The sequence below is a fragment of the Bos mutus genome, chromosome 15, assembly GCF_027580195.1.
Source record: "Bos mutus isolate GX-2022 chromosome 15, NWIPB_WYAK_1.1, whole genome shotgun sequence".
Taxonomy (NCBI): Eukaryota; Metazoa; Chordata; class Mammalia; order Artiodactyla; family Bovidae; genus Bos; species Bos mutus.
In genome coordinates, this window is record NC_091631.1 from 50,436,843 (window position 1) to 50,464,672 (window position 27,830).

Consider the following 27,830-nt stretch of genomic DNA (forward strand, 5'->3'; position numbering starts at 1 on the left):
CGTCTTTCAATTCTTTAACTGTTCATCTGATAACTTCCTCCTCTCTGATTTCTCTGTTCTTTTTCTTGAGTACCTATTATTCAGATGTTGTATCCCCTGGTCTAACCCAATTATTATGGGGCTTGTTTTGTTTTTGCTTTTTAACCCGTTTATCATCTATCTTTATAATTTTTTCTGTAAGATTTCCTCAAATTTGTCTTGCAAGCTTTCTGTTGTGTATTTTTTTTTAATTTCTGTTATCAGGCAGAGAAAGACAAATACTGTATGATTTTACTTATATGTGTAATCTAAAAAGCAAAACAAATGAATAAATATAACAAACTAGAAACAGTCACAGATAGAATAGACAGGTAGTTGCCAGAGTTGAAGAGGGTGGGGGGAGGAAAGAAATAGCTGAGGGAGATTAGAAGGTACAAACTTCCAGTTGTAAAATAAATGAGTCACAGTCATGAAATGTGCAGTGTGGGGAAAGTAGTCAATAAATGTGCAATACTTTACTATCGTGACGGTTTGTAAGTAGACAAAAAAGTTCTGCTATCATATATATTTTTTGGTTGGCATAAATTTCCTTTAATAATTTCTAAATTCCCAATAGGATTTAATTTTGAGGTTTAACGTATCAAGCCAGTATTATGCTTTACAATTTTAGTAATTCTGGATTCCAGGTCATTTAAGATGAAAATAGAAATGCAAAGTTTACTCAAGAAATTTAATTTTCGTCTTCTATAACATCTAAATCTTCATCCTCTTCATCATCATCTTCTGTTTGTTGATCCTTTCTTAGTGGAGAGGTCAATACCTGTCCTGTTCCAGATACACACTTAGCTGACAATGATCTCTGAAGAGGTAACTTTGAATTTGCTCTTACAATATCTAAACGGGATGAATAATCTTGTGGATACAGAGAATGTCAGAAAACCTCTAATCATCTTCAACAATCTTTTGTATATTTTGGTAGGCAGCAGTGTAGACCTCTAAAGCTTTTCTGTGAAGTAACATTTCGATAGTGATAAATTCTGAAAATACAGTCTTTATATCCTTTATTTTCTGCTTTTCAAAATTGTCAGTAATTTCCTCCAGATGACGAGTTGTTCGGGTCACATCCATCGTAGCTTTTCGTAATTCAGTTTCTGCCTGCGAACTAACATGTCGATCAGATGGGTTTCTCTGATGTGTTCTTTCTAACTGAGTTAATTGTTTAACTTCTCGATTCCTTGCTGTTAATGTTGCTTTGAGATCATCTCACTTCATTTTTACAATGGTTCCATAAGCTTTCAAAGGTTCAATTACTTCGGCTTCAAGTCTTTCAAGCTCAGCTCGTCAATAATCTCGACGTTTGGCAAAGTCCTCAACAAAGTTTTTCAGGCCCTGCTTTAAACGCGGGGTCTCAGTAGAGGCATATACGTGCATTTCATTCACCAGGAGGTCCGCTTTGTCTCGCAGTCTGGCAGTTTTCTGCACATAAGCAGCAAAGATTTGGCACAGCTCTCCAAAATGTTTCTCCACATTTGTGACAGCATCTTGCAGTTGTCTGGTTTGAGAGTCCTGGTTTTCCAAGCTGCTCTCAACATGCCGCCTCACTCACAACTAGAGATCCCAGGCTGGGCCCAATGACAGTCTCGGTGCCCGGAAGTGTCCCGGGGGCACCCATATTTTTAATTTGCAAGAGTTCTTTTTTGTTTGAGTGTTTCTTTTCATAGTGTCTGTTCTTGTTTCATTAATTTGATAGCTACTTATTTCTCTGAGGATATTAGTGATATATTTTCAATTTAATTTCTCTTTTTATTGTAAGAGAAGTCTAAATTTTCAAAAAAAAGACAAGAATGGGTTGTTTTGTTTTGCTTTTTAGTTGTGTCATGCAGCATGTGGAATCTTATTTCCCCAACCAAGAATCAAACCTATGACCCCTAAGTGGAAGCAAGGAGTCCTAACAACTAGACCACCAGGGAAGTCCCCTCAAGAATAGTTTAAAGAAAATTTTTCTTAAATCATTCGAGAGTAAATTGCCATCATGGGTAAATTGCCAATGGTGGGTGTCATACCCATTTTCCCAGTACTTGAGTATTTCCTCAAACAAGATCTACCTACCAATATCATTAGAATCAACACATTAATACTGATACATGACTGCCATCTAATCCACAAAGTGAAAGTGAAAGTGAAGTCAAGTCCAACTCTTTGCGACCCCATGGACAGTAGCCCACCAGGCTTCTCCGTCCATTGGATTCTCCAGGCAAGAGGACTGGAGTGGGTTACCATTTCCTTCTCCAGGGGATCTTCCCGACCCAGGGATCAAACCCGGGTCTCCCACATTGGAGGCAGACGTTTTAACCTCTGAGCCACCAGGGAAGCCCCATCTAACCCACAGACCCCAGTTAAATTTCTCCAGTTGTCCCAGCGCTGCCTTTTATAACAAAGGATCCAATCCAGGACCATACACTGCATTTATTGTCACGTGTCTTTAGTTTCTTTCAGTCTAAAACAATTATTCCACTATTTCTTTGGCTTTTCGTGATCTCGACAATAGAATGTCCCTCAGCTGGAGTTTCCTCATGATGGAATTCAGGCTATGGTTTTTGGGAGCAAGAGCATCATGAAGTGATGATGTGTCCTTATCTCCTCTATCAAGTAATAGTGGAGGCCTGCTCCTGCACGCACGCTCAGTCGTGTCCAACCTTTGTGACCCCACGGCCTGCAGCCTGCCAGGCTCTTCTGTCCATGTGATCTTTCCAGGCTAGGATACTGGAGTGGGTTGCCATTCCCTTCTCCAGGGGATCTTCCTGACCCAGGGATCGAAGCCGTGTCTCTTGCATCTCCTGCAGGCAGGTTCTTTACCACTGGTGCCACCAGTACTGCAGGAGGAAATGGCAACCCTGTCCAGTATTCTTGCTATGAAAAATCCCGTGGACAGAGGAGCCTGGCAGGCTGCAGGCCATGGGGTCACAAAGATTGGACACAACTAACCACACACACACACACACACACATCAGTTAATGCCCAGGTAATAATCGGTTTCAATGTGTCCCAGTTTTGAGATTGTTTTGATCACCTGGTTAAAGTGGTATCTGCTAGGTTTCTCCATGTGAAGTTACTCATTTGCCCTGTGTAATTTAGTAAACATTTTGTGCAGAGCTACTTGGAGACTGCATATATATATCCTGTTCCTCTTCAAACTTCTACTCGTTAGTTTCTTCGGCTTAATGAATTTTTACTATGATGGTTGCCAAATGGTGATTTTTCAATTTATTATTCCTTTTAATTTATTAGTTGTCATTCTAAAAGTAAGGAAAATTTTTCTCTTCTACCCATTCATTTATTTATTCATTTTTATATCAGTAGCGCGCCCATCGCAGCCGCCTGCACTTTAGCCCACCCGTCACAGCCGCCGATTCCTCGTCCAAGGTAAGGAGCAATGGCTGCGCTTTGCTGGGGCAGCCGTGAAGAGATACCCCACGCCCAAGGTAAGAGAAACCTAAGTAAGACGGTAGGTGTTGCAAGAGGGCATCAGAGGGCAAACACACTGAAACCATACTCACAGAAAACTAGTAAGTCTAATCACACTAGGACCACAGCCTTGTCTAACTCAATGAAACTAAGCCATGCCCGTGGGGCAACCCAACACGGGCGGGTCATGGTGGAAAGATCTGACAGAATGTGGTCCACTGGAGTAGGGAATGGCAAACCACTTCAGTATTCTTGCCTTGAGAACCCCATGAACAATATGAAAAGGCAAAATGATAGGATACTGAAAGAGAAACTCCCCAGGTCAGTAGGTGCCCCAATATGCTACTGGAGATCAGTGGAGAAATAACTCCAGAAAGAATGAAGGGATGCAGCCAAAGCAAAAAGAATACCCAGCTGTGGATGTGACTGGTGATAGAAGCAAGGTCCGATGCTGTAAAGAGCAATATTGCATAGGAACCTGGAATGTCAGGTCCATGAATCAAGGCAAATTGGAAGTGGTCAAACAAGAGATGGCAAGAGTGAATGTCGACATTCTAGGAATCAGCGAACTGAAATGGACTGGAATGGATGAATTTAACTCAGATGACCATTATATCTACTACTGCAGGCAGGAATCCCTCAGAAGAAATGGAGTGGCCATCATGGTCAACAAAAGAGTCCGAAATGCAGTACTTGGATGCAATCTCAAAAACGACAGAATGATCTCTGTTCATTTCCAAGGCAAACCATTCAATATCACAGTAATCCAAGCCTATGCCCCAACCAGTAACACTGAAGCAGCTGAAGTTGAACGGTTCTATGAAGACCTATAAGACCTTTTAGAACTAACACCCAAAAAAGATGTCCTTTTCATTATAGGGGACTGGAATGCAAAAGTAGGAAGTCAAAAAACACCTGGAGTAACAGGCAAATTTGGCCTTGGAATATGGAATGAAGCAGGGCAAAGACTAATAGAGTTTTGCCAAGAAAACACACTGGTCATAACAAACATCCTCTTCCAACAACACAAGAGAAGACTCTATACATGGACATCACCAGATGGTCAACACCGAAATCAGACTGATTACATTCTTTGCAGCCAAAGATGGAGAAGCTCTATACAATCAGCAAAAACAAGACCAGGAGCTGACTGTGGCTCAGACCATGAACTCCTTATTGCCAAATTCAGACTTAAATTGAAGAAAGTAGGGAAAACCACTAGACCATTCAGGTATGACCTAAATCAAATCCCTTATGATTATACAGTGGAAGTGAGAAATAGATTTAAGGGCCTAGATCTGATAGATAGAGTGCCTGATGAACTATGGAATGAGGTTCGTGACATTGTACAGGAGACAGGGATCAAGACCATTCCAATGGAAAAGAAATGCAAAAAAGCAAAATGGCTGTCTGGGGAGGTCTTACAAATAGCTGTGAAAAGAAGAGAAGCGAAAAGCAAAGGAGAAAAGGAAAGATATAAGCATCTGAATGCAGAGTTCGAAAGAATAGCAAGAAGAGATAAGAAAGCCTTCCTCAGCGATCAATGCAAAGAAATAGAGGAAAACAACAGAATGGGAAAGACTAGGATCTCTTGAAGAAAATCAGAGATACCAAAGGAACATTTCATGGAAAGATGGGCTCGATAAAGGACAGAAATGGTATGAACCTAACAGAAGGAGAAGATATTAAGAAGAGACGGCAAGAATACACAGAAGAACTGTACAAAAAAGATCTTCACGACCCAGATAATCACGATAGTGTGATCACTGACCTAGAGCCAGACATCCTAGAATGTGAAGTCAAGTGGGCCTTAGAAAACATCACTATGAACAAAGCTAGTGGAGGTGATGGAATTCCAGTTGAGCTATTCCAAATCCTGAAAGATGATGCTGTGAAAGTGCTGCACTCAATAGGCCAGCAAATTTGGAAAACTCAGCAGTGGCCACAGGACTGGAAAAGGTCAGTTTTCATTCCAATCCCAAAGAAAGGCAATGCCAAAGAATACTCAAACTACCACACAATTGCACTCATCTCACACGCTAGTAAAGTAATGCTCAAAATTCTCCAAGCCAGGCTTCAGCAATATGTGAACCGTGAACTTCCTGATGCTCAAGCTGGTTTTAGAAAAGGCAGAGGAACCAGAGATCAAATTGCCAACATCTGCTGGATCATGGAAAAAGCAAGAGAGTTCCAGAAAAACATCTATTTCTGCTTTATTGACTATGCCAAAGCCTTTGACTGTGTGGATCACAATAAACTGTGGAAAATTCTTAAAGAGATGGGAATACCAGACCACCTGATCTGCCTCTTGAGAAATTTGTATGCAGGTCAGGAAGCAACAGTTAGAACTGGACATGAAACAACAGACTGGTTCCAAATAGGAAAAGGAGTATGTCAAGGCTGTATATTGTCACCCTGTTTATTTAACTTATATGCAGAGTACATCATGAGAAACACTGGACTGGAAGAAACACAAGCTGGAATCAAGATTGCCAGGAGAAATCTCAATAACCTCAGATATGCAGATAACACCACCCTTATGGCAGAAAGTGAAGAGGAACTACAAAGCCTCTTGATGAAAGTGAAAGTGGAGAGTGAAAAAGTTGGCTTAAAGCTCAACATTCAGAAAATGAAGATCATGGCATCCGGTCCCATCACTTCATGGGAAATAGATGGGGAAACAGTGGAAACAGTGTCAGACTTTATTTTTCTGGGCTCCAAAATCACTGCAGATGGTGACTGCAGCCATGAAATTAAAAGACGCTTACTCCTTGGAAGGAAAGTTATGACCAACCTAGATAGCATATTCAAAAGCAGAGACATTACTTTGCCAACAAAGGTTCGTCTAGTCAAGGCTATGGTTTTTCCTGTGGTCATGTATGGATGTGAGAGTTGGACTGTGAAGAAGGCTGAACGCCGAGGAATTGATGCTTTTGAACTGTGGTGTTTGAGAAGACTCTTGAGAGTCCCTTGGACTGCAAGGAGATCCAACCAGTCCAGTCTGAAGGAGATCAGCCCTGGGTTTCTTTGGAAGGAATGATGCTAAAGCTGAAACTCCAGTACTTTGGCTACCTCATGCGAAGAGTTGACTCATTGGAAAAGATTCTGATGCTGGGAGGGATTGGGGACAAGAGGAGAAGGGGACAACAGAGGATGAGATGGCTGGATGGCATCACTGACTCGATGGACGTGAGTCTCAGTGAACTCCAGGAGTTGGTGATGGACAGGGAGGCCTGGCGTGCTGTGATTCATGGGGTCGCAAAGAGTCGGACACGACTGAGCGACTGATCTGATCTGATCTGACGGACGTATAGATTCCTATTTTATTCAATGTATTATAACCTTTGACTGTCATTATTTATTTGATGCTCAGATTTTGTTAATGAGAGTCCCTGTCAAGCCCCTTTTATATTCTTTTGCTTTGTCTGCATTATTCTTTAAGAATCTCTTTACTTCTGACACAGAAAGACGGTCCAGGTTTATCTTGTGCATTCCCTATCTCAACTCTGGAATCAATCATTTCCTCAAGGGTCCCAGGTTTCTTTTAGTTGAGGATGGTATTTAGACACCAGGATTTGGGCAGTAGAGGTGTTAATTGCCATTGGAGTATTGTTGCTTCCGGGCTTCCCAGGTGGTGTTAGTGGTAAAGAACCTGCCTGCCAATGCTGCAGACATAAGAAACACGGGTTTGATCCCTGGGTCAGGAAGATCCCCTGGAGGAGGGCAGGGCAACCCACTCCAGTATTCTTGCCTGGAGAATCTCATGGACAGAGGTCCATAGGGTTGCCAGCCAGAGTCGGACAGCACTGAAGTGACAGCACGCATGCGTGCACGCATTGTTGTTTCCAAGCTCTCTCTCAGCAGATACAGCTAGAAAATATGTGTATCCAGAACTCCACTTGCAGATACTTGCCTTTCCCGGATCCTAGTCATTCTTATTCTACTTAGATACCCATAACCTGTTCGGGGCTACTGTCACATCCAGCCCCCACCCCATTCAGATGCCATCTTCCCTCCCTTTTGGCTTAACATATCACACTGGCTATGGACATAACTCCTTACTCTGCTCAAACTCTGATCTCCCAAACTGTATGGCTGCCCCTGCCTCTCCTGGACAAATACTCTCCTTGCCCTGCCCAGGCTCTGACACCAAGCTTGGGCCTATTGCCACCTACCCCTCAATGCTTTGGGCTTCCCAAGTGATGCAGTTGGTAAAGAATCTGCCTGCCAGTACAGGAGATGCAAGAGACTTAGGTTTGATCCCTGGGTTGGGAAGATCCCCTGGAGGAGGAAATGGCAACCCACTCCAGTATTCTTCCCCAGGAAATCCCATGGACAGAGGAAGAACCTGGCGGGCTGCAGTCTATGGGGTCTCAAACAGTTGAACATGACTTAGCAGCAGCAGCAGCAGCCTCAATGCTTGATGGCCTGTCTGACTCATTGCACTTCTAATACCCTGGCAGGCAGCTGCTGCTGCCACTCCCACTCCCTCTGCAAATACTCTCTTTACCCGACTTGGGCTCGATACCTATGTGGATTCCTTGTCACTCTACTTAGACTTCAACAGCCTATACCTGGCTGCCAGTGTCATGACCACTGTCCCCACCCAACGAAAGTCCTGCCCACCCTGCTTTAATACCACCTCTCCCAACCCCTCATAGATATCTATCTGCTCACACCCATGGCTTTGGGACTAAATTAGTGAAGGGGAATAGAAGAGAGGAAGACAGGAGGCAGGTGTCTACCTAATCTGTTTTCTGTAAGTAGTTTTTTTCTATTTGTTCTGGTCTCATCTTCACATAAGAGGACATTCTCAGATATCTAGTGGTTCTTGGTTGTCTATGTGGGGGTGGGTGGGTGGAGGGGAGTGTTTGCTTATCATCTAGGTACTTTACTGATCTTGCAGGTCTGTTTCTTTGAGGAACAGCTAAAGGCTGTATCTTTAGGTTTGTCTCTTTTACCTGCTCCAGAAACAAGACCTCCAGCTTTCTGTTGGAATGAGAGGAGAGGTTGCCCAGCCATTTGGGGTCAGTGAGCAATTCTGGATGTCTAACAGCATTTTACCCAGACTCTCAATCCATCTCCTGTTCATAGTCCCTCCTCTCCACAACTTCAAGAGGTACCAATGTCATCAGTTCCTGAGCCTTTGCAAGTTGTGGGGTGGAAATCCAAGTTGCTTCTTGCCTTTCTCTGTCAGTTTAGGAAGCCACTTCCCTGGTTCTGCTAATTTGGTCATCGTTCCTCTCCTCTCTTGTTCTCTTTGTTCTTAAGCAGTGTTTGGTTTTGTTTTGTTTTGTTTCAGTCTCTTTTCTGTCATTTTAGTAGAGTTTCGAAAGGAAGTGGAATTAAATGCGTGTTTAATCTGGCGTTGCTTACTGGAACTCCAGTTTGAACTTTCAGGCTTTTAATTTGCCTTCATGACTCAGTATCAAGGTCAAAAGCCCAAATACAATTTTTTTTAATTGCATCTTCTTTTAACCCCTCATCTTTTTAGTTCTTTGTGTTTCTTTCCATTTGGCTGTTCTTACCATTGACCTATTTGCCATCTCTTTCACTGTCCTATAGAATCCTCATTTTGCAATAGCAACAATAACAGTAATAAACAAATCTTGATTTCTCCCTGTTGACGAATAATTATTTGAGCCAAAGTATAACTTGGGAACAGCCTCTCAGAAAGTGCTTAGAACAGTTCAGCCCATTAAATGTCAAAACACAGTTATATCAGTTTTTGAGACAGAGGGCTCTATTATATTAAATGATGTATTATTTGCAGTTTACACAATCCAGATTATGGGTCACTGTGGCTATAATATTTAAGTAAGAAGGAAGGATATCTCCTGAGGAGTTGTGACCCTTGATGAGATCAAGAAAGATGTTATCTCCTAAGGAGATCTAGTTAATATAGATACACAATACATACCAAAGGGAAAGGAGGAAGCTCAAATGGGCAAAGAAAATTTTTGTTTAAATTTTTCTTGTCATGACATAAAATATAAAATTATAAACTTCATCATCCCTTAGCCACAGATCAAATTTACCCCAAGGCCTGGTGATTCTTCTTCCTAAATATCTCTAGAACCTACCACTTCTCTCCCTCCACACTTGATTCCCATTCAAACCTTCATTTCTCACCTGGACTGCCTTCTGACCTTCCTGCCTCTTGCCTAGCTTCATTCCATGCATCTAATTTCTTTTCTAAAAGACAAATGCAGGGACTTCCCTGGTGGTCCAGTGGCTACGACTCCACCCTCCCAATGCAGGGGGCCCAGATTCTATCCCTGGTCAGGGAACTAGATTTCACATGTCACAACTAGGAGCCCATATATTGCAACTACAGATCCCACATGCCGCAACTAAAACTTGGCACAGCCAAATAATTAAAAAAGAAAAAAAGTGTGATTGTGGCTCTTGTCCAGGTCACAGTTTTAAAATTCAAAGTTGAGTGCTTTCAGGGGAGTGTGGACTCTGGCAGTCTGTGGGCCCCATTGCTTCCTCTAGGACATTGATTTAAGCCACCTGCCTTCCCCTGAAGGCACTTGAGCTTCTGATTCCCTGCTTAAATGATTTCTCCATTGCCCTCAGGTAAACTACAAACTCTATCTGACCTACAAGACCTGCACGATCTGGCCCTGCCCACCTCTCTCCAGCCTCATCTTTCCCCACAGCTCTGTTCTCTTGCCAACTGGAACTACTTTTATTTCAAATGTGCCAAACTGCGTCTTGCCTCCAGGCTTCTCATTTTCCCCTCCCCATTCATCTGGCTAATTCTGACTCATACCTCTGTCTTAGTTTAGACTTAATTTCTTTTGGAAAACCCTGCCAGTTATGTGCCCCCTCCTGCTGACTCTTGCAGGGAACTCGGTCTACTTCCTCTATAATAGCCCTTATCACACATAATTATAATTACTGGTTTATTGTTTTATTGTTCTATCCCCAGAATGTGTCAGTATTTCCACATAGGCTGTTTTTTGCTTAGTCACTCAGTCATGTCCAACTCTTTGGGACCCCATGGACTGTAATCTGCCAGGCTCCTCTGTCCTTGGGGATTCTCCAGGCAAGAATATTGGAGTGGGTTGCCCTCCTCCAGGGGATTTTCCCAACCCAGGGATTGAACCCAGGTCTCCCGCATTGCAGGCAGAATCTACCAGCTGAGCTACCGGGCATGTGTGCTGCACTGCTCAGTCGCCTCCGACTCTTCACGACCCCTTGGACTCACTAGGCTCCTCTGTCCATGGGGTTTCCCAGCAAGAATATTGGAGTGGGCTGCCATTTCCTTCTCCACAGGATCTTCCCCACCCAGGGATTGAACCTGGATCTCCTGCATTGCGGGTGGATTCTTTACCACCTGAGCCACCAGAGGAGCCCAAGTTATAAACAGTATTTCTGAAATAAAGTTGATCAATTTAATTTAGACCTCTAGGTTTCTGTCTTAGATGAATGACGATACCCTTAACCAAGATATACAATACAAGAAGGTCAGGAAGGTTGCGGGGGTTAGACACAGGATGAAAGGCTAGTGAGGCAGCCAGGATAGATGTATCTAGTCACTAGATGGGACACAAGCCTGGTTATACAATCGGTGGTTAACAACACACTGAATACCTGGTGACCTCATGATGGGTGAGATCATCTGCGAAGGAAAAAGAGAATCAGGAAAAGTGGAGTCCTTAGGAGTCAGGTGAGGAAGATATGGAGAAACAGTGATTATTCAACAAAATGTAACACTGGAGAGTAACATGTTCCCATGTGTGTTTTATAAATTCCCCCAGGATGTTTGCTGGTATTCTACTGGGAGTGTGAGAGAACAAAGAGAGCTATGGGCAATTGAGTTTGGAAAATCCTGATCTAAATAAATTTGAACACATTTCTTCTGTGTAGGATTTTACATTTAATATATTCACATTGTGATTTCCCCTGAAGGCAACATATTCATTCGTTCATTTAATTCAACAAACATCTTTTACGTTCTAGAATATGGGACTATTCAGTAAAAATCAGATAACGGTCCCTGCCCTCAAGAACCTGCATTTCTCAGAAAAGTCAGATATTAACTAATTAAACAAATTAACTGCAAGTGAGCTAAATGCTACAGAGTTGAAGCACAGGATGCTAGAAAGGTGTTTAATAGGAGGAACAGGAACACACTTTTTCATTAGAGCCACTCAAGGGACCAGTGTTCTGTGGAACCAAATTGAGGAAGTGTGGCTGTAGAAAGGTCAAGTAGGCTGAGAAGTGGAGCATATGTCTGTGGATTTAAAAACAAAGAGGTCATTCATGGTACTAGTGAGAGCTGTTTCACAGAGTGGGAGTGGATGAGGTCTAGACAGACAATCCACTCTTTGGTCAAGTAAGGGAAGAAGCAACAGGGCTGCAGCTGCAAGAGGAAGAGAAAGTCAAGGGTAAATCTTTAGCTTTTAGTCTGAGGAGTCTTATACCGATTTGCAAGTTAAAAGAAAAGCTAGACAGTTTGCACTGAAAATAGTGAGGGCACTCATTCATGTATTCACTTGTACATGTTTGGTATATTCTTTGCTCCAGGGACTGTACTAAGCACTTGGGATACAGTGGGGAATAAAATATACTTTGTATTCCATGCTCACCTATATTCTAATAGGGAAGACAAGCAGTAAGCAAGTAATCATGGTGGACTTCCCTGGCGGTCCACTGGTTAAGACTTCATGTTTCCACTGCAGGGGGCAAGGGTTCCATCCACGGTCAGGAAACTAAGATCTCACATGCCATGCAGCCAGAAACAAACAAACACCTCCCCAAACCAAGTCATCATGATGAAATATAATAATTAGAACTCTGATAAGAATTATGAAGAAAATAAACAAGATCCTGTGATAGAGGACAGGGTGTATGTGTGTTCGGGAGGGTCTTTGAGGAATGACATTTGCTTGAAGAACAAGAAGCCAGCTGTGTAAGGAGAGAGGAGAAGTGCTTCTGTTAGAGAAAACAGCAGGTCTTGAGGGGGGAAAGAGTTTGCTGACGTTAAGAACTTCCAAGGGCCACTGTGGCTGGCGTAGACTGAGCAACAAGCAGAGTTGCAGGAGCTGAAATAGGAAGGATAGGTAGGACTTGGATAATATAGGCCCTTGCAGACCAGGGAAGGGAAACGGGAGCATATTCTAAGCATGTTGGGAAGCTATTGACAATGCAAGGTGCTGACGCTGTCATTTACATGAAAAATATCACTGAGGATGTGTGGAGAATAGATTGGGATAAGACAAGAAGGGGCAAGTAGGGAGCCCAGTTTAGGACACAACAGCAGGAAACAGGCCTGCTGCTGCTGCTGCTGCTAAGTCACTTCAGTCATGTCCGACTCTGTGCGACCCCATAGATGGCAGCCCACCGGGCTCCCCCGTCCCTGGGATTCTCCAGGCAAGAACACCGGAGTGGGTTGCCATTTCCTTCTCCAATGCATGGAAGTGAAAAGTGAAAGTGAAGTCGCTCGGTTGTATCCGACTCTTAGCGACCCCATGGACTGCAGCCCACCAGGCTCCTCCGTCCATGGGATTTTCCAGGCAAGAGTACTGGAGTGGGGTGCCATCGCCTTCTCCGAGGAAACAGGCCAGTGGAAAACAATTCTGTCTGGTTGATATTGGAGGCAATGGGGTAATAAGGAGCAGACAGATTCAGGAAATATTTTAGAGATTGAACCCATAGGACTTGGCGACGCATTGGATATAAGACATCAGGAAAAGATCTAGGATGAGGAAGTAGAAATTGAGATAATATGTAATTCCTTTGGAAGGATTATTTTTGAAAAGGAGACTAAAGGGAACGTACAGTTTAGTTTGCTCAAGAGCCCATTCAGTAAACGTTTACTGAGCACCTATCAAATGTCAGGCTTTACGTCAGGTGTTGGACGTATAAAGAATGAGGCATAGATAGATCCAGTACTTGTGAACCTACAACCAAGTTATCTCTGATACCAAGAGATGTGCACAGTAATAGAAATTTGCACAATGGTGGCACCAAAATGGGAGTGCTTCACTCTGCCTGGAGCATTAGAAGGAAGGAATGTCAGGGAAGATGTAAGGCTAGATTCTGTGGAAGATGAGTCTAGAGGTAGAGAAGGGAAACTGAGGACTGAACTCTGCAACCTTGAGTTTTTGCACAAAATAGCAAGCAGTCAGGCTGCCCCAGTGGCCCAGCAGTAAAGAATCTACCTGCAATGCAGAAAATCCAAGTTTGAAACCTGGGTTGGGAAGATCTTCTGGAGAAAGGCATGGCAACCCACTCCAGTACTCTTGCCTGGAGAATCCTATGGACAGAGGAGCCTTGTAGGTTACACTCCATAGGGTCGCAAAGGACAAAACTGAAGCGACTGAGCAGGCACACACACGGGAAGCAGTCATCTGCTGCCAGTCAGTAATAGGTTAGAAGACTTGAAGGAATGTTACATATTTTGTGTTCTCTGTAGGTGAAGTCACCGGTTTTGCACTTTCAGCAAACAGCAACCTGACCTCAGTCACAGGGCATTTTATGTTCATCCAGAGATAACATTGAGAGCATATCTCCAAAAATGTCATCATCTCCTCATGTTACTTATTACTCTGTTATTTATTCAACATTTTTTGTTGTCGTTGTTCAGTTGCTCAGTCGTGTCCAACTCTTTGTGACCCCACAGACTGCAACATGCCAGGCTTCCCTGTCCTTCATTATCTCCCAGAGCTAGCTCAAACTCATATTAATTGAGTCAGTGATGCCATCCAACCATCTCATCTTCTGCCGTTCCCTTCTCCTCCTAGTCAGCTCCGTGGTAGCTCAGACAGTAAAGCATCTGCCTGCAATGCAGGAGACCCGGGTTTGAGGAAGATCCCCTGGAAAAGGAAATGGCAACCCACTCCAGTACTCTTGCCTGGAAAATTCCATGGATAGAGGAGCCTGGTGGTCTACAGTCCATGGGGTCGCAAAGGGTCGGACTCGACTGATCGACTTCACTTTAACTTTCTCCTCCTACCTTCAATCTTTCCCAGCTTCAGAATCTTTTCTAATGAGTCAGCTCTTCACATCAGGTGGTCAAAATTCTACAGCTTCAGCTTCACATCAGTCCTTCCAATAAATATTCAGGGTTGATTTCCTTTAGGATTAACTAGTTTGATCTCCTTGCAGTCCAAGGGACACTCAAGAGTCTTCTCCAGCACCACAGTTTGAAAGCATCAATTCTTCAGCGCTCAGCCTTCTTTATGGTCCAACTCTCACATCCAGACATGACTACAGGAAAAACCATAGCTTTGACTATACAGAATTTTGTCAGCAAAGTAATATCTCTGCTTTTTAATACACTGTCTAGGTTTGTCATAGCTTTTCTTCCAAGGAGCAAGCGTCTTTTAATTTCAAGGCTGCAGTCACCATCTGCAGTGATTTTGGAGCCCAAGAAAATAAAGACTCTCACTGTTTCCACTGTTTCCCCATCTATTTCCCATGAAGTGATGGGACCAGATGCCATGATCTTAGTTTTCTGAATGTTGAGTTTTAAGCCAGCTTTTTCACTCTCCTCTTTCACTTTCATCAAGAGGCTCTTTAGTTCCTCTTTGCTTACTACTATAAGGGTGGTGTCATCTGCATATCTGAGGTTATTGATATTTCTCCTGGCAATCTTGATTCCAGTTTGTGCTTGATCCAGTCTGGGATTTTGCATGATGTGCTCTGCATATAAGTTAAATAAGCAGAGTGACAATATATAGCCTTGACATACTCCTTTCCTAATTTTGAACCAGTTCATTGTTCAATGTTCAGTTCTAACTGTTGCTCCTTGACCTGCATACAGATTTTTCAAGAAGAAGGTAAGGTGATCTGGTATTCCCATCTCTTTAAGAATTTTCCACAGTTTGCTGGGATCCATACAGTGAAAGGCTTTAGCCTAGTAAATGAAGCAGATGTTTCTCTGGAATTCTTTTCTCTGGTTCTTCCGCCTTTTCTAAATCCAGCTTGAACATCTGCAAGTTCTTGGTTCATGTACAGTTGAAACCTATCTTGGACAATTTTGAGCATGACCTTGCTAAGCATGTTAGATGAGTACAATTGTGTGGTAGTTGGAACATTCTTTGGCATTGCCTTTCTTTGGAATTGGAATGAAATCTGACCTTTCTCAGTCTTCTGGCCACTGCTGAGTTTTCCAAATTTGCTGGCATATAGAGTGCAGCACTTTAACAGCATCATCTTTTAGGATTTGAAATAGCTTTTAGGATTTGAACTAGCTTTGTTCATAATGATGCTTCCTAAGGCCCACTTGACTTCCCACTTCAGGATATCTGGCTCTAGGTGAGTGATTACACCATTGTGGTTATCCGGATCATTAAGAACTTTTTTGCATAGTTCTGTGTATTCTTGCCATCTCTTCTTAACATCTTCTGCTTCTGTTAGGTCCGTACTGTTTCTGTCCTTTATTGGATATTTCATCTTTGCATGAAATGTTCCCTTGGTATCTCTAATTTTCTTGAAGAGATCTCTAGTCTTTTCCATTCTGTTATTTTCCTCTATATTTTTTTTTTTGCATTGTTTGATTAACAAGGCTTTCTTATCTCTCCTTGCCATTCTTTAGAACTCTGTCTGCAGATGGGTATATCTTTCCTTTTCTCCTTTGTTGTTAGCTTCTCTTCTTTTCTCAGCTATTGGTAAGGCAACAAATAAGTCGACATTTTTAATTGTAACTGAATTTTTTTCCTTCCAGCTTTATTTATAATTATTTATAATTGACATCCAGCACTGAATAAGTTTAAGGAATACTGAATAATGATTTGACTTACATACATCATGAAATGTTTAGTGACCATCCATCATTGCCTACAGATATAAAATAAAAGAAATAGAAACAAAAATTTTTCTTGTGATAAGAACTCTTAGGATTTTCTCTCTTAACCATTTTCTTGTACACTATACAGCTGTGTTGATTATATTTATCATATCGTACACTACATTCCTAGTAATTATTTATGTTATGCATGGAAGTCTATACCTTTTGATTGCCTTCATCCAATTCCTCCTGCCCCAACTTGCCTCTCTGGTAACCACAAATCTGAACTTTTTTCACTATGGGTTTATGTGTTTGTTTTTTATTAGACTATAGTTGCTCGGACACGACTGAGAGACTGATCTGATCTGATCTGATAGGTGCTTTACACCACTGTGTCAATTTCTGGTGGACAGCAAAGTAAATCAGCCACCTGTATACATATATCCCCTCTTTTTTGGAGTTCTTTCTCACTTAGGTCACTACAAAGTACCAAGTAAAGTTGTTTGTGCTACATAAAAGGTTCTCATTAGTTATCTGTTTTGTAGATAGTGGTGTACATATGTCAATCCTAATTGTTTGTTTTTGAAGTATAATTGATCTACAAGACTATGTTCATTCTATTACACAGCATAGTTATTTGGTATTTCTACATATTTCAAAATGACCACAATAAGTTTAGTTACCATATGTCATTACAAAGAACATAGTTATTGATTATATTCCCCGCACTGAACGTTTCACACCCACAACTCTTTTATTTTGTAACTGGAAGTTTGTACCTCTTAATCTTCCTCACCTATTTCTTTCTTCACATCACCCTTATTCAACAATATTTCATAAACATTTTATTGTGTATCTGGCATGAAAGAAAGTGAAGTTGCCTAGTCGTATCCGACTCTTTGCGAGCCCATGGACTGTAGCCCTCCAGGCTCCTCCGTCCATGGAATTTTCTAGGCAAGAGTACTGGAGTGGATTGCCATTTCCTTCTCCAGGGGATCTTCTCAACCTGGGGATCAAACCTGGGTCTCCTGCATTGTGGGCAGACACTTTACTGTCTGAGCCACCAGGGAATCCTGGTATCTGGCATAGAATAAACGAATGAACAATGAATAAATGAACAAAAGAATAAATGGTTGAATGAATAAACAGGTAAAGAATTACAGCTGTCACTGACACTAGAAACAAGGTTTAACTAAAAATTCGATAGCGATCATATTTTTAGCTACCCCACCTTTAGCATCGAAACCTTTAGCTACCTAGATCACCCATTATAAAAATAGCTATTGTTTACTGAGGCTTGCAATAAGTTAGGCCCTCTGCTAAGCATTTTATGTGTTATTTCTCATGTACTCTTCTCACAACCACCCCAGAGACAGAGGTATCATCCTGATTTTCCAGATGAGAAAACAGGTTTAGGGAGGTTAAATAGCTGAGGAATTCAATCCTAGCTCATACTCCAAAGTCAGGTCTCAACACTATGCATAGTTTTCATTCTTCCCCTACTTCCAAAAGACAACTATGCTTTTGCATAACTATTACCTGATCTTTTGAACCTATACTCTGAAAATGTTACTGAAATCCTTAGGAATAGGATTTCCTACTCCTCCTACTTTTGTTGGCTGGAAGAACACAAGAGGCATCATCTACAAAGAGGGAAAGTGATCTTCAACCCTGGTGCCTCTGATTGTTGGCACCTAAACTGATACCTCTACCATGGTCATCATTTCACTCTTTCCTACAAATTACCAGCCAATGAGTGTGGAGAATCCTAGTGATCAACAAGTTTATAAACATGAACTAGTTTTGCTATGTGGAATAGAGAATTATAAGACAATGATGCTTGCCTTCAAAGAGTTTCCAATCTAGTAGAAGAAATATGATCACACACACACAAAAAAAACTCAATAAAAGCAAACTAGCTAGTGTGTAACTGGATACTAAATTATGTGGCACAGCCTCTCAACAAAGAGCTTGGGAGACAGGACATTTGGAGTCAACTGGGGCAAAGGAAACCAACATATATTGATCTTTTTTGTTTTAACCTAACATACTTAGAATGTGTTAGATATTTTGCTAGACTCTCCACATATGTGATATTTTAATGTATCAGCCAGTCTTATTTAACAAACACTTTCTGAGCTTTCTACTATATTTATACAAAATACTTTATGATGTGTTATTGATGAAAGACATAGGAACATGACTTGCTTCCTGTCCTCAGTGAGCTTAGAAATAAGACATATGTACAAATGGCTCTGAAGGCTTTCCCCGTGGCTCAGCTGTAAAGAATCTACCTGCAATGCAGGAGCTACAGGTTCTATTACTGGGTCGGGAAGACCCCTGGAGGGCATGGCAACCTACTCCAATATTCTAGTCTGGAGAATCCCATGGACAGAGGAGCCTGGTGGGCTACAGTCCATAGCATCACAAAGAGTCAGACACAACTGAAGCGAGAGCACACAACCACAAATGGCTATGGTCAAGGCTATAAATAACAGTGGTTGTATAATTTATTGTCCAAGTTGGAATAATTTTGAGAAAAAACAGAAACACTATTAATAATGACTGTGGAGCAATCCAGGCATTAAACACAGACTACTCTGAACAATCCAGGTTGTATTATCTCAGCAGGGAAAGAGCTTGAAGTGCTGGCCAGCACAAAAGAGCAATTGGGATGCATCAGTGAAACCAGAAATGGGCTGAGTTGGGCTTGCTGCTTGGGAGGCCACAGGCAATAAACATGCAAACAAAGGCACAGGCAATAAACAGGCAAACAAAATAATTTTAGGCAGCTTAATGTGGTAAAGAGTGAGGGGGTAAGTTGCTTAGTCACTGAGTCGTGTTTGACTCTTTTGTGACCCTCATGGACTGTAGCCCGCCAAGCTCCTCTGTCCTTGGGATTTCCCAGGCAAGAATCCTGGAATGGGTTGCCATTTCCTTCTCCAGGGCATCTTCTTGGCCCAGGGATCGAACCCGTGTCTCTTGCATTGGCAGGCGGATTCTTTACCACTGAGCCACCAGGAAAGCCAGGATGGGGAAGCAGACTATTTATAAAGGCACAGTCAGTGGAATTCCCTGTCGTTCCAGTGATTAGGGCTCTGCGCTTGCATTGCCAAGGGCCTGGCCTCCAACCCTGGTCTCGAGAAACTAAAACCCTCTAAGCCTCATGACACAGACAAAAAAAAAAGTCATGTTCATCTCAGAGGCAATAACATTTAAGCTGAAATTTGAATGATGAGAAGAATCGAGAAATTGAAAGACAAAAAAAAAAAAAAAAATCTCAGGTAGAGTAGAGATCCAATCCCATGGATGGAGGAGCCTGGTAGGCTGCAGTCCATGGGGTCACTAAGAGTCGGACACGACTGAGCGACTTCACTTTCACTTTTCACTTTTCAAGTAGAGTCTAACCTCAGTGATCTGCAGGTCAGTAGGACCAGCCTCACATTCATGAGGTTTAGAGTGAGGAGGTTCCAGAGGCTCCCTACTTAGTGTGAAAAGAAAGGAGGGGATTTAAATTTTATTCTGTAGGCAATAGAGAATCACTAAAGAGACTTGAACAGAACACTGATATGACTGGAAAAATTACCCCGATGCTAGTGTATAAGGTGGGTTAGCAAGGGAAAGAGGTTAAAGCAAGAAATCCAGGTAGCTATTGAAATAATCCAAGCAAGAGAAAAAAACTCCTGGATTGGGACAGTGGCAGTAATAATGGAAGAGGAGAGATGGAAGTGATACCCCAGAGCTAGGACAGGTAGGATTTCATAACTGGATGGTGTCACCCAGCAGTGTCAGTCCCGAGGTAAATGCTAGCTCCTCCCTCCTCTCACTCAGGTAATGGAAGTGAGGAAGACTATTTTTGTTTGTTGTTTAGAATCAAGAAAAATCTGGACAGGAATTCAGGTTCAAGTTAAGAGGAAGAACTATGGTCTACTGCCTAAGATTGTGCTCCCAAAGCAGGGGGCCTGGGTTTGATCCCTGATCAGGGAACTAGATCCCACATGCCGCAACTAAGACCCAGTGCAGCCAAATAAATAAAATTAAAAAAAAAAAATGAAGGCAGTTACCATCGGTATATTTTATTTTAAAAGGGATAGATGTGAAGGGGGGTTTTCCTGGTGGCTTAGTGGTAAAGAATTCACCTAACAATGCAACAGAGGCAGGTTCAATCTCTGGATTGGGAAGATTTCCTAGAGAAGGAAATGGCAACCCACTCCAGTATTCTTGCCTGGGAAATCCCATGGACAGAGGAGCCTGGTGGGCTACAGTCCCTGGGGTCCCAAGAGAGTAGGATGCAACTGAGCATCTAAATAGCAAAAACAACAAAGATGTGACAGTTAAGAGACTCTAGAGATAGGAAATGTGATACTTTATCCTCCAAGACAGAATCAACAGAAGTCTGTTGTGGGAGGTGGAAAGTTAATGAAGTGTCTATGGAACATCTTTGATTTTAAGGTGGGCTTATGAATAGAAGATGGAGAAGGCGAATGGCACCCCACTCCAGTACTCTTGCCTGGAAAATCCCATGGATGGAGGAGCCTGGTAGGCTGCAGTCCATGGGGTCACTAAGACTCGGACACGACTGAGCAACTCCACTTTCACTTTTCACTTTCATGCATTGGAGAAAGAAATGGCAACCTGCTCCAGTGTTCTTGCCTGGAGAATGAATCCCAGGGACGGTGGAGCCTGATGGGCTGCTGTCACGGGGTCCCACAGAGTCGAACACGACTGAAGTGACTTAGCAGTAGCAGCAGCAGCAGTATGAATAGAAGAAAAAGTTTGGAATGCTGCTGTGGGAGAAAATTTGCCCAACAGCGATTCTCATCCTTGACTACATTATACTCTTCCTGGGAACTTTAAAGCAAAAAATTATACTGGACCCCTGCCCCAAGGGTTCTGATTTAATTCCTCTGAGTGGGACCCAGGCACCCATGTTTTCAAAAGTGCTTGTGTTGACACTAATGATTAGCCCTGATTGCGAACTACCAGAGAGAGTTTCTAGGGCCTCAGAAAGGGCTCAGCTGATGTGTGGAAGCAAGAATTTGTTGTTGAGCCAATTAGCTTGGTTTCAGGGCTCTCTCTAGCACCAACATTCCCCGAGTAGAAGCTGTGAAACAGGAGCATGGCTCTTGTTTACTGAGGTTGGTAAGGCACTAAACTGAAAGAGAATAGAGGCTGGGGGAAGAGAACTGATGGGCCCACCACAGATTGCCTAATCTGAAAGAAAAAGCTGAGGTTCAGATGAAAGTCGATAAGCCAATAATAGCAACACCACATAATTGGTTTTTGAGGCTATCTACCAACTACAAAAATAAAGCAACTTCTACAATTTCTTTGGAAAAGGAAATGGCAATTCACTCCAGCATGCTTGCCTGGAAAATCCCACGGGCAGAGGAGCCTGGTGGACTACAGTCCATGGGGTCGCAGAGTGGGACACAGCTAAGCACAGCACAGCACATGCAAATTCTCATTTAGTCTCACATAGCTCTAGGTCCTAGGACTTCCCAGTTGGCTCAGTGGTAAAGAATCCACCTGCCAAAGCAGGAGATGCAAGAGACATGATTTCAGTCCCTGCGTCGGGAAGATCCTCTGGAGTAGAAAATGGCAACCCATTCCATTATTCTTGCCTGGGAAATCCCACTGACTGAGGAGCCTGGTAGGCTACAGTCTATGGGGTCACAAAGAGCCAGACACGATTGAGCACTCACCGCAGCTCTAAGTCCAATTTCCCCCATTTTATAATTGGGGAAACTGAAGCTCTGATGTTAAGAAAGTTTCCCAAGTTTATGGAGTTAACAAGTGGCGGAATCGGAATTTGAACCCAGATCTGACTGACTCTAGAACCCAAGCTCTGATTGGGCAGGAAGTAGAAAGGAGGGAAGATAGGAGCCTGTGGGAATCTACTGGTTTGAATGGGCTTGAGATTGGCCCTGAGGAAAAGAGATGAGAGGGTTTCCGAGGGAAACAATGGAAGGTGAGGGAATGGGTCCTGAGGAGACCAGAGCAACAGAGGCATTGGAGAGAGAGTGGGAAATCAGACTGGAGAGGCACACTGACAGGCCTAATCTTTCAAGAGAATGTAGATGCCATGTGGTGAAAAGGTACTGGGAGATAGGGATTATTCACCAGGCTTTCCCGGCAGCTCAGTGGTAAAGAATCCACCTGCAATACAGGAGTCGCAGGTTTGATCCCTGGGTCAGGAAGATCCCCTGGAAGAGGGCATGGCAACCCACTCCAGTATTCTTGCGTGGAGAGCTCCACGGACAGAGGAGCCTGGTGGGCTACAGCCTATAGGGTCGCAAAGAGTCAGACATACCGAAACAACTGGGCATGCACACGTGCATGCAAGGGGTTATTCAGGAGGTGGTTGACATGATAAAGAATAACTTTAAAATTCATCAAGCAGGTAAAGAGCCAGAAAGTTCACTGAGGAAACCTCTGCACAGAATACTTTTTATTCCTTTGTTCCCTGTCTTGTCCTGGAAGCCACAGATGTGACTTCACCCACCCATGGTATTCAGGGCTGCAGACTGCCCAGCCCTCAGCTCTAGGCTATCTTCCCAGGACTCGTACCTAAGATCATAGTTCTATTTTCAAGGATCAATAGAAGGCTCTGCAAATTGACTAGAGGCAGGAAATCAGGCCCAGGCACTTTGTCATGATCGTAACTACTGTGGCAGAGAAGGTTATTCAGAAATATAATGTTGTTACAAGGTCCTGGGTACAAAGGAGGCACCATGCACATAGCAACAATTCCATGGGATTGCCAGGGTCCCCATCAACATCACCGGTTAGCAACTGCCCCAAGCTAACTCAGAAAGTACCTGAGAAGACCAAGACATCATAGATGGGACAGTGTCAATTCTTTCTTGATCTGAGTAAACCAAATTAAAATCATACCTAAAGAATCAGTTTCCAGATTTCAGGATCTTTCCAGTCACACATTGTTTTCAAATTAATGAAAGTTAAAGTTGCTGGTGTAAGTAAAGAAAACTCAAGAGGGTAAATTTACAGCTAGAGTTCTCTGAGTGATGAACAGAACATAAATAATCCTGGGACCTGAGGAGGTCAGAAGACACCTCAGGTGAGTTGAGCTAGCTGGCTGTGGTACCCAGGGAAGGCGGAGATGTTATCTGTCAAAAGGAATAAAATTCTGCAGACCAAACATGGTAGTTTGGGGGAAATGTGTTTAAGGCACTCACTTTCCTCCTTGTTTTTAATACTGTTTTCCTACTTTTCAACTTGAGTTTACTCTGGAACATTTATTCCAACAAAATGTGCCCAGTGTGCTCTCTCAGTGATTAAAGATGTCTGTTTTATAGGCATTAACTTCGGTGAGTACTTGCACCAGGGCTTACCTGGTGGCTCAGTGGTAAAGAATCCGCCTGCCAAAGCAGGAGACATGGTTCAATCCCTAGATTGGGAAGATCTCCTGGAGGAGGAAATGGCAAGCCACTCCAGTGTTCTTGCCTGGAAAGTCCCACGGACTGAGGAGCCTGGTGGGCTATAGTCCATGGGGCTGCAAAGAGTCAGACATGAATAAGTACCCATGGCACACAACTTGCACTTCTCTGAGGCTATCTTTGCTAAGCTCTCGGTAGGCTGACGCTACTTCATTTTCTTCTGGTGTATAAATCAAAGAGGCAAATTTTACCAGTTCTAAAGTCCAAAGAAAATGGTACTTGGCTCTTTGGGTTCATTAGCCTTAGTTAGTAATTATTAGATGTTGCTCAAGCAAATTTGGAAAAGAATTTTTTTGAACTTTCTTTTGGAAAATCAGAACATTTTAATTCAAATCATGAAGGAAGGAAAATGCTGTACTAGAAAGCTTAGCCAGGTGTGATATAGTCATTTTCTTTAGGCTGTGGTGTGGATGAACCTTTTTTCTTCTGGGTAATGAATATATTTGCTTACAGTTTGAGTTTTTAAAAAAACCATCATGCTTCCTTAAAAAAATCTTATAGAAAGCAAAAGTATGAAACCCATTTTAGCCTGTTGAAAGCATTTGGGTTTTTAAGATAGTATCACAGATGTATATATTCCAGGTTTAAATTACTTAGAATTCTAGGTTCTAAATATTATAAATTATAGTTGAAATTTTTTGTCTAGTTATTTTTCAGTAAATAGCCAAGGGCAAGATGTGAAGCTGGCAAACAGTATTTGCTGGGAGGGCCCATTACTATGATTGAATTCCAGGTAGTATTTTTCAGTTGCATCTCATTCTTATACACACACACACACATCCTGTTGTTTCAAACGGAGATACTGAAAACCTCAATTCTATTTGTGAATCTTTTTCTTTTTTAAGGTATCTTTCCTACAGACAGATTCTCTAGGAGCCAGCCAACAATCCAGGCCTAACACTTCAGCTTTCAGCTTCATAGTTGAAAAAAAGTAGGGGGAAGTGAGAGTGACTAAAAACAAAATAAAAATGACCAATACATTTTGGGAAACACATTATTAGGTGACCTCACTGGGGATAGCACACCCTCAGTAAACCATATTTACCACAGATCCCCCAATATATTATACTCAATAAGGCCAAAGGGTTGGATTTATGTAATATTTTTAAATATAAATTTTATAATGTGTGTGAGGTGTCATATTTTCTATCATTTTTGTTAATCTGTTTGAACTAGAGAGAAAAACGGTATTGAGATAGTTGAATTGGATCCATCAATCAGTAAACTGAACCGAGAAAAGATCTAAGGTTTCATAATTTGATTCTATACAGTCCATACTTCTCACAGAGAACTGAAAAGGGCTGACATAAATAACTCGGAAGGAGATCTTATAAAAACATCATGCAGAATCTTTAAAGGTGTTAGCCCTGGCAGGATTCCTAGGTGAGAACGGGCAGCTATTTCATGTTCTACTCTTGGTTGCCTTCTCACTTTTGGTTTTCGTCATGACCTCAGCCAGGCCCCCTTTAAAGGTAAGAAATTTATTTGTGAATACAAACCCCTTTCCCTTGGCTGGTCTCATTTTTTGAGAGGTCTAGGAGAAAGAGACCGGAGTAGGCTGTAGCCTGTTTTAAATCCCTAGGCTCCTCTCCCTCCTACTCACTTCGTGTCCTCCTCCACTTCACATTCCTGCTACATGGAAAGACAGTGGGGCCTCAGACCTCAACATTTTATTAAACAACCACTTAGCCATTCTCTCTCCGGTATGGACTCAAGATGTTGGTTATTTCCTTTAGATGAGTGGGTTTTTTAAAAGCTGGGTGGGCGACCACATGCTACAAATTTAGAATTAAAAAAAAACCAAAACCAAAAAACTGTTAAAAGGACCGTTAAAAAAAAATCTCAACAACAGCCTTTTCACATTTCTTTAACACCTCTTCTTTGGCTGTGTGGAAACAAAAAAGACCACCAAATAAGAACAAGTTATTTACTCAAAGCTTGCTACAGTAAGAGAGCCAGCCACCTTCACTTAGCTGGGGACTCACACGCCGACAGTTAAAAATAAAGGGGCGGGTGGGGATGGGTGAAGGAGGCTTCAGGGTTTGCTCTGATTGGAGGTTAACTCGGGGAAGCTGGAGGCGGGCTAACTAGAAGCGGGGAGTCTAACGTGATTGGTTTAGGGGAACATATTTGGCTTTCTCTAATTGGTCCAGAGTTGGAAACACAGGCAAAGATTAGGGAAGCTGGAAGTCAATGACCGAGTCTGGCTCATTCTGAGCTGATCACTGCAGAGGTTGTGGTTTGGCTTCGCGTGTTGGTTTCAGCAGAGGTTGTGGGTCGGAGTTCTGTTGTGAACCTATGGTCTGGTCATTGCCCGGTATATTGTCTCTCAGTTGAGTGAGACCCAGGTTTTTATTTTCCTTTAACCTAGCCAACTTGCTAGCTTCCGATTTTTGTTTTACCTGGAACAAGACTGCATTCCTGTTACTTCTGTTAAGGATAAACGGAGACACTAGAATATGAAAATTATGGGAACAAATACATAAATATCTTTCTGATGAGGGTCAGGCTGGGGAAAGAATTACGCTTGGTCTTCTAGTTCATTTCCGTACAGAACTCCTATTCCCATCATAACTGGCTCTAGCGGCGTTTCCTTCCTTCTGGGGAGGCTCGGCCTCCCTGGTTCCCTCTCTTTGAGAATTGCCCTTTAGTGCTGAGAAAGCGTGGATCGCTGCTCTAGTCTCCCACTTCCCTCTCCGAAGCTCGCTTTCTGGGTTCCTGCCCTGGTCGCACCCCAGCTACCCAGCACCCCACCCCCGCCCAACTCTTCCCACAGCCTTCTCCACCCCCGCCCCCGCCCGCCCGCGCACAGCGCCCCCTGGCCCCCGCCCCGCGCTCTCCCCGGGGTTCTCCCTGCTGCACCCGTCCCGGCCGGTCCCCTTTCCAGTCCCCACACCCGGGTGCGTGCCGGCGCCTCCGGACCACTGGTTCCGCGCGTTCCTGGATGAAGGCGCGCCCCGGAGGGGCTCGGACGCGGCCCCTTTGGACCTGCAGCAGCTTCCCTGGCCCGCGAGAGATGTCAGGTCAGCTCTCTCGTCCCCGAATCGCTAGCGGGTCCTTGGTCAGGAATAAGCAGATCCTCCTCGGGTCCCAAGCCCTTGACTTCCACTTTGGGGGGAGACTCTTACCACCCACCATTCCCGGATCATTTCTCCTTAGCTGTGGAAAGGCAGTTCTCCTTTCTCTTTGAAGGGATCCATATTTCCCTTTCAACTTCCCCTCCATTTCAGCCCCCGCAGGCTCCCCGTCGGTGGAAAAACACTGCCCTCCATTTTCTCCTGAGGAAGGCTCCTCGGCCCGGATTTCTCCTGACGCGAAGCAACGGAGGCCGAGGAGCCACGACGGGTGCAGCCGCGGCAGCTGGGCGCTCGCCATTTTGCGCGGAGGAGGAGCCGCGGCGGCCGCCATGCGGAGAAAGGGTGGGGGGGGGGGCGGTCGGCGACTGAGGGGGCGGGGGAGCCGAGTTAGCTCAGTCCGGGCGGCGGCTTCGGCGGCGCCTTGAGAGCGGGCAGCGGCGGAGGTAGGACTGAGCAGCCGGGGAAGCGAGCGGGCGGGCAAAGGCAGGCCGGCCGGAGCTGCCCCCCCCGAGCGGGGGCGGGGCGGGGGCGGGAGGAGGCCGAAGCGAGGGGCCGGGTGGGGGCGGGCGGAGGTTTCCGAGGAGGAAGGAGCCGCCGCCATTTTGGGAGCTTCGAGTCAACAATAAAGGACCGAGGGTGCCGAGCGGGAGTGGCCTCGGTGGTAGGACTCGGGCCTGAGCCGCGGGGAGTGGGGTGAGGTGGAAGGGTGGCGGTCGGCCGTGTCGCGGGGGCTGCAGGAAGCCCCCAGGATGGCGTGGGGGGCGCTCTGAGGCGGAGGCCTGAGGCCTGGCCGGGCCTCGGGGAGAAAGGCGGGCGGCGGGCGCCAGCTGTGGGGTGGGGGCGCCGGGAGGAGTAGCACAGAGCAGTGTTGTGCCCAGCGGGGTCCGGAGGAAGAGCGAGAGAGTTCCTCAGAGGAGTTTTGTGGGTGACGAGGGAGGGTGGGACCGTAGGGGGCGGCAAGGATTTAGGGAGATGGCGGAGGTTATAGGGTACGAGGCGGCCCTATAGGGGGCGGCAGGGATATGCTGTAGCGGAGGGCTCAGTTTGGAAGAGGACCGGCTGCTTGACGGAGTAAGGCCTTGCAGGTCGATAACGGGGTGATTA

The 27,830-nt window shown here is 43.9% G+C and overlaps 1 protein-coding gene and 1 pseudogene across 5 annotated transcripts in view; one reads left to right on the forward strand and one right to left on the reverse strand.

The window, feature by feature from the left end:
- Positions 1–709: 709 nt before the first annotated feature.
- On the reverse strand, positions 710–27,327 carry LOC102279460 (CBY1-interacting BAR domain-containing protein 1 pseudogene; annotated as a pseudogene).
- The window catches only part of DDX6 (DEAD-box helicase 6), a 31,673-nt gene continuing 30,359 nt past the window's right edge, over positions 26,517–27,830 (forward strand). For 2 of the 5 annotated variants that reach the window (XM_070384112.1, XM_070384116.1), the window contains exon 1: positions 27,276–27,387. The gene's annotated coding sequence lies outside the window, so the exon portion shown is untranslated. Of the gene's footprint in view, positions 26,673–27,072; positions 27,170–27,275; positions 27,420–27,830 lie in introns of those variants that run through there. The other 3 variants (XM_070384113.1, XM_070384114.1, XM_070384115.1) reach the window with 3 other exon arrangements.